Source organism: Oratosquilla oratoria, chromosome 26 (genome assembly GCF_046742065.1).
Source record: "Oratosquilla oratoria isolate Oo_2021 chromosome 26, ASM4674206v1, whole genome shotgun sequence".
In the NCBI taxonomy this organism is placed as follows: Eukaryota; Metazoa; Arthropoda; class Malacostraca; order Stomatopoda; family Squillidae; genus Oratosquilla; species Oratosquilla oratoria.
Genome location: NC_134802.1, coordinates 40,880,694 through 40,898,193, shown reverse-complemented (window position 1 = coordinate 40,898,193; position 17,500 = coordinate 40,880,694). Strand labels below are relative to the sequence as shown.

The window sequence follows — 17,500 nt, the reverse complement described above, 5'->3', positions numbered from 1 at the left end:
CTAACTCAGGAAAATCCATACTCAAGTTTAGAATGTTATCAAAATTACTTTTCATAAAACTATATTTAAAAAAAATCTATAGTCTGCCACTCCCTGTGGACATTATTATCAATTTGATTAAGCTGTGTATGTTTGATTCGAAGTTTGTTTTCAATGGAGAATTTTATACTCAAAAGTTCGACATGGCTATGAGGAACCCCGTGTCCCTAGTGTTAAGTAACTTGTACAGTGATTCCTTATACGGTAATTCTTTTTCCGGTAAATTCACAGTTACGGTATTTGGTCATTACTACCATCGATTCTATTTACAGTAAGAAAAATTCACAGATACGGTATCCGCTCGTGTTTTGAAGAGGAAAGAGCAGGGAGAAGGTACGTCTGCCATATCCTAATATCACATGTTATAAAGCAGTGGTTCCCAAACTTTTTTTTTTTTAGTTTTACAATTATACGTACTAAGTTAACCTTAATCCTAATACCGGGTACCGTAATGTTTTCTTGATTTTATTTTATTCTATTTTATTTTCAATTTTTTTGTCAGCCCTCCATTACCCCCAAAATTTTTTGTTACCTCCCCCCCAGGGGGTAATTTACCCACAGTTTGGGAACCACATGTTATAAAGGATTCGGTATATGGTAATTTCAATTTACGGTAAGGGTTTCAGGAACCGTATAACGAAGGCTTACTGCATAAGGGAAATTTTTTCTTGTACTCTCCCTCACTGTCATGTGGTATAGCTATGTTGATGGTATTTTATGTATTTGCCCTTTGGGTCTTCACTGAGATATTTTTTTTTCTTTATAATAAGTGGTTTAGTGTTCTTTATCAAGTTTAAAATGAAGGTGAATAAGAAAATAGATTGCCCTTTTTGAATGTTACGATACTCGTATTCTCGGTTTGATATTTTCAGGAAACCCACCACTCTCTTATCATATGTTCATTTCCATTCTGCTTATCACCTTGATACTAAGATATATATATATATATGTGTGTGTGTGTGTGTGTGTGTGTGTGTGTGTGTGTTCACAAATACACACGCACACGCACGCACACACACACACACACACACACACACCCGAACATAAGTAAAATATTTATTCCGTGTGAAGTAGTGAGCTACCTGGTCCCGTGGGTATTAAAAGAGGGCAGCAGCTGAACAAAACCTAAACTAAGGAAACTTAGTAAACACTGACTGCCGCGAGACGTGGCGGCGTCTAAACATCAGAAGGAACCAAGACGAGGGTGCAGCGCGCCTCAGGTCAACTGGGACGAACAGGTCGGCTGGGTCGCGTAGCTCGAAGAACGGAAGGTGTCAAGTGGCGACAGGTCACCAAGTGACCTGTTTTATCAACAGAAGTTAAGACTTTGTGGACATAAAGTGAAGGTGTGTTAGAGGAATGTAAGTGTTGTTAATCTAGATTCGATTAAACTTGGTTTGAGGTGTTTGGAGCGGGAGAAGAGGGTGTCTGCATGGAAGCTCGCTCGAAGATGCCGTGGAGACTGGTACCCCGGGGTGTGAGTGAAGCGACGGGCCTCCCGGCGTATGCTCCCAGTCCATGATGATACGACCAAGTAAATGATCGGGTTAAAATTATTCTTTTATTTGTTTCTTATCAAATAAGAATAATGGTGATGGTAATGGTAATGACTTATAAATATATTCAGAGATACTGTTATTTTTAGATATATGAGTATAATCACAACCACAACACTACAAACAACCACAACATCTACAAACAGAACCTCCTTTGAATCTACTACTACATTTTCAATTATTTGTACAACTGCAGTTGCAACTTCAGCTTCAACTACAGCCATTAGAACTATAATTCCAACCCCAGCTACAACTACAGCCATTAGAACTACAATTGTAACTTCAGCTACAACTATAGCCATTAGAACTACAACTGCAACTTCAGCTACAACTACAGATATTAGAACTACAATTGTAACTACACAAACTACTACAGCTACAGCTATGTCTTCAATTACAACTACAAATACAACTACAACCACTAGAACTACAATAGCAACTACACAAAACTACAACTACAGTCATATCTTCAATTACATCTGCAAACACAACTACAACAACTACATCTACAAATTTACTTGTATCTTCAACCACAACTAGAACTACAATAGCAACTACACAAAACTACAACTACAGTCATATCTTCAATTACATCTGCAAACACAACTACAACAACTACATCTACAAATTTACTTGTATCTTCAACCACAACTAGAACTACAATTGCAACTACACATACAACTACAACTACAGTCATATCTTCAATTACAACCGCAAATACAACTACAACAACTACATCTACAAATTTACTTGTATCTTCAATCACAACTACAAATAGAACTACAAAGTACACCTACAAACTGCAACTACCACAGCTAAAGATACTTCCACTGCCACAACTCTCAGGGTAACAATGGAAGAACAACCGCCACGCTAACACGATAGGAATCGATTTACCGGAAGAAAATTGAAAAAGGGGGGAAAGAAAATAAGAAAAAAAAGAAAGAGAGGGATCCCGTTGCTCTCCCCCAAGCCCCCAACCCCCCACCCACCCGCCCACCCGCCATTTCGCCGCCACCAGCCAACCGCGACACAGCCGTGAAGGCGGCGCGGGAGCGGACGAGACCTCGTTTGTTTGTGTCAGGATGACTTGCTCCCGCCAAGGTGGTGACTCGGAATCACCCTCGAACAACGTCATCACGGCGAGTGCCAGCTGCAGGAGAGGTGGGGCCGGGAGGTGCCGGAGTAGGGGAAAGGGGACGGGAGGAGGGGAAAAGGGACGGGAGGAGGGGAAAGGAGACGGGAAGGACAGAAGGATCGCGCGTCAGAGAGGACGGGAAAGGGGACGGGAAGGACACAGGGATCGCGCGTCAGAAAGCCGCACGGAAGATGGGATAACAAATCGAATGTCTTTTGTTTATCTAAAGAATATTATTTTATTTGTTTGTATGTGTGTGTCCTATGTTTTGTGGGTTTTTGGGCCTAAGGGGATGTGTATTTGTGTGTAGGCATGTGTGTGTGTATGTGTGTGTGTGTGTACGTGTGTGTGTGTGCGTGTGTGTGTGTGTGTGTGTGTGTGTGTGTGTGTGTGTGTGTGTGTATGCGTGTGTGTGTGTGTGTGCGTGTGTGTGTGTGTGTGTGTGTGTGTGTGTGTGTGTGTGTGTGTGTGTGTGTGTGTGTGTGTGTGTGTGTGTGTGTGTGTGTGTGTGTGTGTGTGTGTGTGTGTGTGTGTGTGTGTGTGTAATTCACCATGGTCTTGGATCACGTGTTGGACTCGTGATCGACAGCTATTTCTCTCCCGGAAGAGAGCTCAGAGCTCATGTATGACCGATCTAAGAGGTCATATATGAGGCAGAGAAGTTCTTACAGATCTCCTTGTGCGAGTCTGTAATGAAATTGTTCCTTGTGTGTGTGTGTGTGTGTGTGTGTGTGTGTGTGTGTGTGTGTGTGTGTGTGTGTGTGTGTGTGTGTGCGTGCGTGAGCCCAAGCATATGTGTGTTTGTGTGTGTATGCGTATATGTGTAAATGTTTTTTTTTTCTTATTTAAGGAGAGCTGACAAATGGCAACTACTTTACCTCCCCCCCCCTTAGTGACATAGGAGCACTCCCTCACTAAGGCGACACCACTAACAGTCAAGCATATCTTCCCAAAGATAATCACAAACAGTCCGACCATCCATGCTGGCCACTTGTTGTTGTCACGTCATTCCAGCCAGTAAAACTCGAGATGAGAATCATCACCATCCATTCACTTTGATGACATGAAAGCTATCCCATTAACCACAACGACGCTTTCATCTGGGAATGGATGATGTAACAAATGTTTTGTGACGTCATAATGAATCAAATGTTTTATGACGTCATAGTCAACGAGTTGCTTTGATACGATCTGTTCACTTTGGCTATGTCAGAGAGACTCGGTGAATTTTTGCCACGAGCTGCTCTGTTGTTAGACAAACTATTACTCCAACAGAGACATGTTTGGGTCAATCAACAGCACTTCATAATCATACGGAAAGTAACGATGTGGTAGAATGAGGTCAGAGGACCTTGTTCGAAATTGCAATGACCTCCTTCAGGAGCTGAAGGAGCGTAGGGGACCACTACATAGTCTAAAGAATCCTTCCGAGGATCTCCGCTGGCTCGTGTTGGAGGAGTAGATCTATAGAGATCAATGAAAGGATATCACGGTTGTGCACGTAGTTGGAATGCCGCTTTCTTGATCCTTGGTATCTCTATCCCAGACGTCATGGCTCTTGTGCTTCTGACTGGATCCGGGTCTAGCTTACTCGCAGAGGCAAAGAAGTTTTTACAGATCTCCTTATGGGAGTCTGTAATAAGATTGTTCCTTTTTATGGCAAAGTCTCAAAAGGAGGAGGAAGCAGGGTATATTGGAAGTATTACAGCAGATCAAAATGTTAATATATAACTATGTTAGTAGAGGAAAGAATGTCAGTATGTAACAAAATGTCACCGTAGGGTATAATGTCAATGTAGGACAAAATGTCGCTGTATGACAAGACGACAGTGCCGGACAATATGACAGTAAAGAACAAAATGTCAGTTCCGGATAGTGTCAATGAACGACAAATGACCAATGTAGGACACAATGGCAGAGAGGGCTAAAACGCTTGTGAGGGACTAAATGTCTGTAAGAGAACAAGTGTCCGTGAGGTACCAAATGTCTATGAAGGACCATATGACCGGGTCGGGACAAATATATTGAAAAACAGTTCAGACAAGAAAAACAGCTTAGACAGGGACTGTGAAAAGACTAACATAAACAGGGGAAAGGAGGATAAATCTCAATGTTTACTATATGAGAAGCAGAATTGTCATGAATAAGATAGATTTGCTGAGAGGTAAAGCTTGTGTAGAAGGATTTTGTATGATATTTACTACTGAATCCTAGATCAACATGAAGGATAGACATTTCCGTCCGGAAATCGAGATAGAGGGATATAGACTACTTCACAATAATAGGGAAGGCAGGAAGGAGGGAGGAATAGCTCTCTTCGTTAAAAACACATATGAATACATTATCAACAATTCTATTAAGGATGAGATGGGCACGGAATCAAATTGAGTGGAGATAATAGGCAGGAAGGAAAAGCTTATTATTGAAGTTGTTTGTAGACCTGCAAACCTGAGCATAGAAAAGACTGAACCCTTGTTGATTCAAATTTGCATGGCGTCACCGTACAAAAAAAAAGAAAAAAAAAGTGATCATGGGAAACTCTAGATATAGGAACATAGACTGGGACAATTTAGGGTGCCGGAATAGTATGTGCCCTACCTCTCTGAAAATGGTATAGTATGTGGCCTACCCTATTTGAATGTGTCCTACCTCAGGAAAATTTTGAAGCTATGTTAGGTTAGGTTAGGTTAGGTTAGGCTAGGTTAGGCTAGGCTAGACTAGGTTAGGTTAGGTACCTAACCTAACCTAACTTAACTTAACCTAATGGGAAAGGTAGGTCACATACTATACCAAAGAATAATTCGTAGGCCACATCCAAAAGGTAGCCCACATACTATAAAGGCACCCAATGTAGTGTGTTATTCACCTTGGTCTTTAGATTACGTGTTGGACTCGTGGTCGACAGCTATTTCCCTCGCGGTAGAGAGCTCAGAACTCTTATGACCGATCTATGGGTAATGCTTTGACCTTACACGCACACACACACCCAGCTCCCCGCCCACGAGAGTTGGAGTAACGACTCGAAGCGCAGTGATACTGAAATTATTTTCAGCCCTGGGCAGGATTCGAACCCGGACCGCCGTAGTGACAGTCTGGGACTCTACCAACCGCGCCATCGAGAGAGAGAGAGAGAGAGTGTGTGTGTGTGTGTGTGTGTGTGTGTGTGTGTGTGTGTGTGTGTGTGTGTGTGTGTGTGTGTGTGTGTGTTTTCTTATCTACATTTACTTCTGTCGTGCAAAGAGCATCCGTTTTGTTACACGAATAATGGGATTTCACAGTCCCTGTTCCATTTCCAGTCAATGCACTTCCTTTCTACTCTCAAGCAACTTCTCGCTTGTTTTAAAAATCAGTTCCTGATTTTCATTTAAAGACCAACAATATCCATTTTTCCACGTGGCCCCTCTTAACTTAAATGCCAAAGTACTGACTATCCCCTGGATCTTTTGCGAAGCTATTTTTGCTAAAGTCACTTTCTCTGCAATCTAAAGCATTGTTTAGTAGCCTTTAGTCCTAACTGCAAGTTAACTTACCGGGCAAATAAGTGTTTACAATAGGAGAGTTTGCAGGCAACTTTACTAATTTTTCCTTTATATAGGTCAAATAAAAGGCTAGTATACAAGTCGCTATGACTAGAAGCTACCAAAGTAGCCCCATGTCAACTTGGCTTAAAGGGGATTTTGAAGCTGTTTTCATGGCTCTATGTCAGGTATCTGTGTTCTTTCTTGTCTTCTTCCATCGACACCTCTCTGTCTGCAAGCCTGGCCAAGAGCGCCCCCCCGACTTAGGAGCCCAGGGGTGCCCCAGGCCTCGGGAGCCCAGGGGCGCCTCCCAACCTCGGGAGCCAAGGGGCGCCTCCCACCTCGGGAGCCCAGGGGCGCCTCCCGACTTGGGAGCCCAGGGCCGCTTCCGACTCGGGAGCCCGGGAGCGCCTCCAACTCAGGAGCCCAGGGGCGCCTCCGACTCGGGAGCCCAGGGGCGCCTCCCGACTTCGGGAGCCCAGGGGCGCCTCCCACCTAGGGAGCCCAGGGGCGCCACCCTACTTCGGGAGCCCAGGAGCACCCCCGATTCGGGAGCCCAGGAGCGCCTCCCGACTTCGGGAACCCAGGAGCGCCTACCGACTCGGGAGCCCAGGAGCGCCTCCCGACTTCGGGAGCCCAGGAGCTCCTCCCAATTCGGAAGCCCAGGAGCGCCTACGATTCGGGAACCCAGGAGCGCCTCACGACTTCGGGAGCCCAGGAGCGCCTCCCGACTCGGAAGCCCAGGAGCGCCTCCCGACCTCGGGAACCCAGGAGCGCCACCCTACTTCGGGAGCCCAGGAGCGCCTCCGATTCGGGAGCCCAGGAGCGCCTCCCGACTCGGAAGCCCAGGAGCGCCTCCCGACCTCGGGAACCCAGGAGCGCCACCCTACTTCGGGAGCCCAGGAGCGCCTCCGATTCGGGAGCCCAGGAGCGCCTCCCGACTCGGAAGCCCAGGAGCGCCTCCCGACCTCGGGAACCCAGGAGCGCCTCCGATTTGGGAGCCCAGGAGCGCCTCCCGACCTCGGGAACCCAGGAGCGCCTCCCAACTCGGAAGCCCAGGAACGCCTCCGATTCGGGAGCCCAGGAGCGCCTTCCAACATCGGGAGCCCAGGAGCGCCTCCCGACTCGGAAGCCCAGGAGCGCCTCCCGACCTCGGGAACCCAGGAGCGCCACCCTACTTCGGGAGCCCAGGAGCGCCTCCCGACTTCGGGAGCCCAGGAGCGCCTCCCAACTCGGGAGCCCAGGAGCGCCTCCGATTCGGGAGCCCAGGAGCGCCTCCCAACTTCGGGAGCCCAGGAGCGCCTCACAACTCGGAAGCCCAGGAGCGCCTCCGATTCGGTAGCCCAGGAGCGCCTCCCGACTTCGGGAGCCCAGGTGCGCCTACCGACTCGGAAGCCCAGGAGCGCCTCCCGACCTCGGGAACCCAGGAGCGCCACCCTACTTCGGGAGCCCAGGAGCGCCTCCGATTCAGGAGCCCAGGAGCGCCTCCCGACTTCGGGAGCCCAGGAGCGCCTCCCGACCTCGGGACCCCCGGAGCGCCCCCCGACTTCGGGAGCCCAGGAGCGTCTCCGATTCGGGAGCCCAGGAGCGTCTCCCGACTTCGGGAACCCAGGAGCGCCTCCCAACTCGGAAGCCCAGGAGCGCCTCCGATTCGGGAGCCCAGGAGCGCCTCCCGACTTCGGGAGCCCAGGAGCGCCTCCCGACTCGGAAGCCCAGGAGCGCCTCCCGACCTCGGGAACCCAGGAGCGCCACCCTACTTCGGGAGCCCAGGAGCGCCTCCGATTCGGGAGCCCAGGAGCGCCTCCCGACTTCGGGAGCCCAGGAGCGCCTCCGATTCGGGAGCACAGGAGCGCCTCCCGACTTCGGGAGCCCAGGAGCGCCTCCCGATTCGGAAGCTCAGGAGCTCCTCCCAACTCGGAAGCCCAGGAGCGCCTCCGATTCGGGAGCCCAGGAGCGCCTCCCGACTTCGGGAGCCCAGGAGCGCCTCCCAACTCGGAAGCCCATGAGCGCCACCCTACTTCGGGAGCCAAGGAGCGCCTCCGATTCGGGAGCCCAGGAGCACCCCCCCGACTTCGAGAGCCCAGGATCGCCTCCCAACTCGGGAGCCCAGGAGCGCCTCCGATTCGGGAGCCCAGGAGCGCCTCCCGACTTCGGGAGCCCAGGAGCGCCTCCCAACTCGGAAGCCCAGGAGCGCCTCCGATTCGGGAGCCCAGGAGCGCCTCCCGACTTCGGGAGCCCAGGAGCGCCTCCCGACTCGGAAGCCCAGGAGCGCCTCCCGACCTCGGGAACCCAGGAGCGCCACCCTACTTCGGGAGCCCAGGAGCGCCTCCGATTCGGGAGCCCAGGAGCGCCTCCCGACTTCGGGAGCCCAGGAGCGCCTCCCAACTCGGGAGCCCAGGAGCGCCTCCGATTCGGGAGCCCAGGAGCGCCTCCCGACTTCGGGAGCCCAGGAGCGCCTCCCAACTCGTAAGCCCAGGAGCGCCTCCGATTCGGAAGCTCAGGAGCTCCTCCCAACTCGGAAGCCCAGGAGCGCCTCCCGACTTCGGGAACCCAGGAGCGCCACCCTACTTCGGGAGCCCAGGAGCGCTTCCGATTTGGGAGCCCAGGAGCGCCTCCCGACTTCGGGAGCCCAGGAGCGCCTCCGATTCGGGAGCCCATGAGCGCCTCCCGACTTCGGGAGCCCAGGAGCGCCTCCCGACTCGGGATCCCAGGAGCGCCTCCCATTCGGGAGCACAGGAGCGCCTCCCGACTTCGGGAGCCCAGGAGCGCCTCCCGACTTCGGGAGCCCAGGAGCGCCTCCGATTCGGGAGCCCAGGAGCGCCTCCCGACTTCGGGAGCCCAGGAGCGCCTCCCAACTCGGAAGCCCAGGAGCGCCTCCGATTCGGGAGCCCAGGAGCGCCTCCCGACTTCGGGAGCCCAGGAGCGCCTCCCGACTCGGAAGCCCAGGAGCGCCTCCCGACCTCGGGAACCCAGGAGCGCCACCCTACTTCGGGAGCCCAGGAGCGCCTCCGATTCGGGAGCCCAGGAGCGCCTCCCGACTTCGGGAGCCCAGGAGCGCCTCCGATTCGGGAGACCATGAGCGACTCCTGACTTCGGGAGCCCAGGAGCACCCCCCGACTTCGGGAGCCCAGGAGCGCCTCCCAACTCGGAAGCCCAGGAGCGCCTCCGATTCGGGAGCCCAGGAGCACCTCCCGACTTCGGGAGCCCAGGAGCGCCTCCCAACTCGGAAGCCCAGGAGCGCCTCCCGACTTCGGGAACCCATGAGCGCCACCCTACTTCGGGAGCCCAGGAGCGCCTCCGATTCGGGAGCCCAGGAGCGCCTCCCGACTTCGGGAGCCCAGGAGCGCCTCCCAACTCGGGAGCCCAGGAGCGCCTCCGATTCGGGAGCCCAGGAGCGCCTCCCGACTTCGGGAGCCCAGGAGCGCCTCCCAACTCGGAAGCCCAGGAGCGCCTCCGATTCGGGAGCCCAGGAGCGCCTCCCGACTTCGGGAGCCCAGGAGCGCCTCCCGACTCGGAAGCCAGGAGCGCCTCCCGACCTCGGGAACCCAGGAGCACCACCCTACTTCGGGAGCCCAGGAGCGCCTCCGATTCGGGAGCCCAGGAGCGCCTCCCGACTTCGGGAACCCAGGAGCGCCTCCCAACTCGGGAGCCCAGGAGCGCCTCCGATTCGGGAGCCCAGGAGCGCCTCCCGACTTCGGGAGCCCAGGAGCGCCTCCCAACTCGGAAGCCCAGGAGCGCCTCCCGACTTCGGGAGCCCAGGAGCGCCTCCCGACTCGGAAGCCCAGGAGCGCCTCCCACCTCGGGATCCCAGGTGCGCCACCCTACTTCGGGAGCCCAGGAGCGCCTCCGATTCGGGATCCCAGGAGCGCTTCCCGACTTCGGGAGCCCAGGAGCGCCTCCCGACTCGGGATCCCAGGAGCGCCTCCGATTCGGGAGCCCAGGAGCGCCTCCCGACTACGGGAGCCCGGGCGCGCCTCCCGACTCGGAAGCCCCGGAGCCCCACCCGACCTCGGGAACCCAGGAGCGCCACCCTACTTCGGGAGCCCAGGAGCGCCTCCGATTCGGGAGCCCAGGAGCGCCTCCCGACCTCGGGAGCCCAGGAGCGCCTCCCAACTCGGGAGCCCAGGAGCGCCTCCGATTCGGGAGCACAGGAGCGCCTCCCGACTTCGGGAGCCCAGGAGCGCCTCCCAACTCGGAAGCCCAGGAGCGCCTCCGATTCGGGAGCCCAGGAGCGCCTCCCGACTCGGAAGCCCAGGAGCGCCTTCCGACCTCGGGAACCCAGGAGCGCCACCCTACTTCGGGAGCCCAGGAGCGCCTCCGATTCGGGAGCCCATGAGCGCCTCCCGACTTCGGGAGCCCAGGAGCGCCTCCCGACTCAGGAGCCCAGGAGCGCCTCCCATTCGGGAGCCCAGGAGCGCCTCCCGACTTCGGGAGCCCAGGAGCGCCTACCGACTCGGGAGCCCAGGAGCGCCTCCCGACCTCGGGAACCCAGGAGCGCCACCCTACTTCGGGAGCCCAGGAGCGCCTCCGATTCGGGAGCCCAGGAGCGCCTCCCGACTTCGGGAGCCCAGGAGCGCCTCCCAACTCGGGAGCCCAGGAGCGCCTCCGATTCGGGAGCCCAGGAGCGCCTCCCGACTTCGGGAGCCCAGGAGCGCCTCCCAACTCGGAAGCCCAGGAGCGCCTCCGATTCGGGAGCCCAGGAGCGCCTCCCGACTCGGAAGCCCAGGAGCGCCTTCCGACCTCGGGAACCCAGGAGCGCCACCCTACTTCGGGAGCCCAGGAGCGCCTCCGATTCGTGAGCCCAGGAGCGCCTCCCGACATTCGGGAGCCCAGGAGCGCCTCCCGACTCGGGATCCCAGGAGCGCCTCCGACTCTGGAGAACAGGAGCGCCTCCGATTCGGGAGCCCAGGAGCGCCTCCCGACCTCGGGAGCCCAGGAGCGCCTCCCGACTCGGAAGCCCAGGAGCGCCTCCCGACCTCGGGAACCCAGGAGCGCCACCCTACTTCGGGAGCCCAGGAGCGCCTCCGATTCGGGAGCCCAGGAGCGCCTCCCGACTTCGGGAGCCCAGGAGCGCCTCCCAACTCGGGAGCCCAGGAGCGCCTCCGATTCGGGAGCCCAGGAGCGCCTCCCGACTTCGGGAGCCCAGGAGCGCCTCCCAACTCGGAAGCCCAGGAGCGCCTCCGATTCGGGAGCCCAGGAGCGCCTCCCGACTCGGAAGCCCAGGAGCGCCTTCCGACCTCGGGAACCCAGGAGCGCCACCCTACTTCGGGAGCCCAGGAGCGCCTCCGATTCGGGATCCCAGGAGCGCCTCCCGACTTCGGGAGCCCAGGAGCGCCTCCCGACTCGGGATCCCAGGAGCGCCTCCGATTCGGGAGCCCAGGAACGCCTCCCGAATTCGGGAGCCCAGGAGCGCCTCCCGACTCGGAAGCCCAGGAGCGCCTCCCGACTTCGGGAGCCCAGGAGCGCCTCCCGACTTCGGGAGCCCAGGAGCGCCTCCGATTCGGGAGCCCATGAGCGCCTCCTGACTTCGAGAGCCCAGGAGCACCCCCCCGACTTCGAGAGCCCAGGAGCGCCTCCCAATTCGGAAGCCCAGGAGCGCCTACGATTCGGGAACCCAGGAGCGCCTCACGACTTCGGGAGCCCAGGAGCGCCTCCCGACTCGGGAGCCCAGGAGCGCCTCCGATTCGGGAGCCCAGGAGCGCCTCCCGACTTCGGGAGCCCAGGAGCGCCTCCCGACTCGGAAGCCCAGGAGCGCCTCCCGACCTCGGGAACCCAGGAGCGCCACCCTACTTCGGGAGCCCAGGAGCGCCTCCGATTCGGGAGCCCAGGAGCGCCTCCCGACCTCGGGAGCCCAGGAGCGCCTCCCAACTCGGGAGCCCAGGAGCGCCTCCGATTCGGGAGCCCAGGAGCGCCTCCCGACTTCGGGAGCCCAGGAGCGCCTCCCAACTCGGAAGCCCAGGAGCGCCTCCGATTCGGGAGCCCAGGAGCGCCTCCCGACTCGGAAGCCCAGGAGCGCCTTCCGACCTCGGGAACCCAGGAGCGCCACCCTACTTCGGGACCCCCGGAGCGCCTCCCGACTCGGGAGCCCAGGAGCGCCACCGATTCGGGAGCCCAGGTGCGCCACCCGACTTTGGGAGCCCAGGAGCGCCTCCGATTCGGGAGCCCAGGAGCGCCTCCCGACTTCGGGAGCCCAGGAGCGCCTCCCAACTCGGAAGCCCAGGAGCGCCTCCGATTCGGGAGCCCAGGAGCGCCTCCCGACTCGGAAGCCCAGGAGCGCCTCCCGACCTCGGGAACCCAGGAGCGCCTCCGATTCGGGAGCCCAGGAGCGCCTCCCGACATTCGGGAGCCCAGGAGCGCCTCCCGACTCGGGATCCCAGGAGCGCCTCCGACTCTGGAGAACAGGAGCGCCTCCCGACTTCGGGAGCCCAGGAGCGCCTCCGATTCGGGAGCCCAGGAGCGCCTCCTGACCTCGGGATCCCATGAGCGCCTCCTGACTTCGGGAGCCCAGGAGCACCCCCCGACTTCGGGAGCCCAGGAGCGCCTCCCGACTCGGGAGCACAGGAGCGCCTCCCGACTTCGGAAGCCCAGGAGCGCCTCCCGACTTCGGGAACCCAGGAGCGCCTCCGACTCGGGAGCCCAGGTGTGTGTGTGTGTGTGTGTGTGTGTGTGTGTGTGTGTGTGACTCACCACCACCATGGTCTTGGATCACGTGTTGGATTCGTGATCGACAACTATTTCTCGTGGGCGGGGAGTTGGGTGTGTGTGTGCATGTAAGGTCACAGCATTACCCATAGATCAGTCATACGAGCTCTGAGCTCTCTTCCGGGAGGGAAACAGATGTCGATCACGAGTCCAACACGTGTTCCAAAGACCAAGGTGAATCACAGACACACACACACACACACACACACACACACACACACACACACGCACACACACACACACACACACACACACACACACACACACACACACAAATCCCCGCCCACGATAATTGGAGTAACAACCCGCAGCGCAGCGATAATGAAATTATTTCAGCCCTGAGCGGGATTCGAACCCGGATCCTACGAGGCGAGATAATACCTTGGATTTATTGTTAATAACCGGAAACGACATGATAAGTAGCATATTAGTGGGTACAAGCGACCATCAAGAAATAGGATTTATCATTAAATGGGAAGTATTTCATAATAAGAATAACATGTTAGTACTTGAGTTAAGAAAGGCTAATTTTGCGGGAATGGAATGATACCTGAGTAAACTTAATACCACTCCGGGTATTAATAGACCTGACCTAGGTCATGACATGTGGGAAGTAGGGAACTCCCATGTGACGTCACTAAAGGGGACAGCCTGAGGTCACAAACGAGGTCAAGGATCAAGAAGAATGGTACAGTAACCTAGGAGTCTGATTATCTAACGAAAAACTGTACCCGACAGGGACGTTAGATCAGAAACTGATACACCTAAATGGATAACAATCAAATCAGCCATCCTGAGTCCACTGCCTCCTTCATAGCATTCCAGGATTCAAACGACCGCGTCAACCTCTTCCACGTCACTCCTACAAACTTCTCGATCTCGTCTCTCCACCTTCTGTCTGGTCTCCCTCTTCCACGTTTCCCATCTCGCGGCGTCCATTCAGTAACACACTTGCTCCATCGCGCATCAGGCGTTCACGCTAATTTACCTGCCCTATTCCATCTCCTCTCTTTTAATAGGCTGAAAAATGAGACCGGAATAAAAATAGGGGTTTACGTTAGAATGAAAAGGGGAGAAAACACTTTAGCATTAGGTACAATGAAGTGGTTTTGGTTTAAAAAAACACGTGCAGAACCGAAGCAATACAACGAAATTAAGGTTGCTAAACAAGCGGGATCTAACCCCAAGAGTTTCTTTCATCTCTACAGAACTAAACACAAAGAAAAGATAGTTTCATTTAAATTCAACGAGGATGTCTTGATAAATACAGAGGAAAACATGAGCGAGGTGTTTAGTAAATATTTTCTCTCAATATTTACACAAGAGAGGTTAGAGAGTGTAGGACAGTTGCTCACCGGAGAGTTGCTCACCGGACAATTGCTCACCGGACAATTGCTCACCGGACAATTGCTCACCGGACAGTTGCTCACCGGATAAGTGTCCTATTTGCCATTTGTTCGGTGAGCAATTGTCTTGTGACCAATTGTCCGGTGAGTAACTCTCCGTATCCGGAGGTTAGATATGGTATCTGATTGCAACCCGATCTTCAATGGGGAAGAGAGAAATAGACTAACTACCATCAGTGTTAGCAAGGAAGATATAGTTAAACAGACAAATAGACTTAGAGATACAAAATCTCCGGGTCCAGAAGAAGAAGAAAAAAATCTGAAAGTACTAAAAGAGTGCAAATTTGAAATATGTGAGCAATTAACGAAAGTATTTATTAAGTCGACTGACACTGAACTCGTGCCTATCTTTTCGTGGCAGGCAAACGTTATTCCTGTATCTAAAGAAGGTGATAAATCTTCTATACACAACTACAGACCAATCAGTTTGACGTCATTAATAGGTAAAATATTGGAATCCCTAATAGCAAATATCAGGTAACATTTAGCGAGGCATCGAGGCATCATCTGATTCGTGACTTACAGCATGGGCTCACCAAGAGTAGGTCGTGTGTAACCAATCATTTATCCTTTTACACTAATCTCTACAAGGCGACAAATAACAAAGATAGTTATGATGTTATAAACCTCGACTTTATCAAAGAATAAAAAAGTTCATCAGGGCTTGCTTTTGGGTTCCTTATTGCTCATTATGCACATAAACGACCAGGACATTAAGATTAATATTCATGTTAGTAAGTTTTGTGGACGACACTAAAATAGGATACCATATTAGGTCGGGGGAAGATTTTGGGATACTGCACTGTAGGAGTATTTTAATAAATTGTTTGTATGATCAGAGAAATGGCAAATGAACTTCAATATCTCAAAGTGCAGTGTGTTAAACGTAGGATTACACAACCCAGCTAACAAGTATAGCTTAGATAACGCCATATTAAAGAAAACAGAATGTGAAAAGGGCTTAGGAGTGTTAGTGAGTCCGTACCTTAAATCCATGAAATAGTGTATTGGTACTACGAATGGGACTAACAGAGCATTAGGACAGTTATAAACAAAAGTGCAGCGGTAATCATTAAACTCTAGCAATAAGTAGACCCATCTTTGGCTATGCGGTACAGTATTCGTCTCCGTCCTATAGAGTGGATATTAATTCACTAGAATCAGTACAAAGGAGAATGACCAAAATCATACGAGAGGTTAGAAATTTACCATATAAACACAGGTTTAGGCACCTTAACTTAAATTCTGGAATGGCGAAGAGTGCGGGGTAATCTAATAGAGGTATTCAAATGCCTCAAGGGCTTTAACAAGGGTGATGCAGGCAAGGTCATCATATTAAGACAGCAGGCAGGACTCGTAGTAATGGATCTAAAATTTACAAATTTAGGTTTAAGAAGGAAATAGACAAAAACTGGTTTATTATCAGAGTGGTTAACGAATGGAATAAACTTAATAACCACTTGGTAAACACCGACACAATTTTTCATTTTAAGAGAAGATTAGATAACTTTATGAATAGGAATGACATGTGGTAAGGGACATGGAACTGTTTAGTGTATACCCTATGGTCTCTTGTAGTCTCCTCCATACTTATGTTCTTATGTCTAAAGGTGATGAGGTTGGTTACCTCATCATGGTAGAAGATGGTAATCGTCCCAGTTGTAGGAAGGAGTAACTCAAACTTCGATACTGTTTGGGACTTATTATTAGTTAGTTAGAAGGCAGGATAGATAACATGGGGGAGAGGGAGGGAGGAGGGGATTTGAGGGTTCAGTGGAAGGAAAGAATGAAATGGAAGGAAGTTAGAGTTTTGGTAGGTGTGGGGCAGACCCTCTTGCTCGGTTAATCTATAGTTACATGGACACACTTGTTCTCGGGGAACCCTTAGGGACCTTTTACAGAACCTTAGGGACCTTTTGCGGAACCTTAGGGTTCCGGGTGTGTTGGTGTGGTGTAGAATTGTATTTTGTTGTTTTGTTATTTATTGTATTATTTATATTATGTTATTATGTATTTATATTATAAGATTTGGTTGTGTTGTATATCGCAGATGCGATGCGCGCCTTTGTTTTGGCGCGAATTGGAGAGCGTGGCGTCAGTATCTGAGCAGCCTTGTAAGCAGGCGCACGCAATTGTGATTGTGTCAGTTTGTGTGTATCTAAATAAAACACTTAACTCTTAATTTTGCGCACTCATTAGCCACCCCGATACACGGGGAACCCTGGTTGAGAAACGCTGCTCTGGAGCAATATCCACAGCATTTCATCATCGTCTTTTTCGAAAATAATAACGACCAATCACGGGTCCAGAAACAGGACAGGAGATGGGGGGGGGGTCACTCGGTCGGTCTGACGACAGTAGAACAAATGACCTTGAGGAAGCAATTGATTTCATTGGCGACACTCTATCAGCTGCATGATGAGCTCTTCAGCCCACCACGAACCGAGAACCAATTCCCGAAATGGCATTCAAATCACTTTCTTTATTTCTCTTATTCCACTTTTATCTGTCACGAGAAAAATACATATCATTAATCAGGGGGGAATCTAATATCTGTCTAACCAAAGAGAAGTTTAAGCTCTGTCTTATTCGAGAGTAATCTAACATCTATCTAAACCGAAGGAAATTTAATCCCTATCTTTTCGTCATTCACACTTAGCGTGTGTTTGGAGAGGGGAGATAGACAAAGAGAGAGAGAGAGAAAGAAAGAGAGAGTTAGATACATAGAGAGAGAGAGGGAGAGAGAAATAGATACATAGAGAGAGAGGGCGAAAGAGAATTAGAGAGAGTTAGAATTAGAGAGAGTCACACAGAGAGTAAAATAGAGAATTAGAGAGAGACTTAGAGAGTTAGAGATAATTAGAGAGAGACTTAGAGAGTTAAAGAGAGAGTTAAAGATAATTAGGGAGAGAGAGAGAGAAAAAAACTAGAGAGAAAATTAGTGTGTGTGTGTGAGAGAGAGAGAGAGAGAGAGAGAGAGAGAGAGAGAGAGAGAGAGAGAGAGAGAGAGAGAGAGAGAGAACCCAGAAACGTAACAAGAAAATCCCTGGATGAATGTGTGCTGCGTATAACGAAGTTTTACCAAGAGAAATGACGCCCATCAGACCGCGGCGCTTAGGTTGCCGCGCGAGGGCCAATCTA

The 17,500-nt window shown here is 52.7% G+C and overlaps 1 pseudogene; it reads left to right on the top strand.

Moving 5' to 3' along the window:
- The first annotated feature begins 14,885 nt into the window (after positions 1 to 14,885).
- Positions 14,886 to 17,500, top strand: part of LOC143039333 (uncharacterized) — an 8,125-nt pseudogene continuing 5,510 nt past the window's right edge.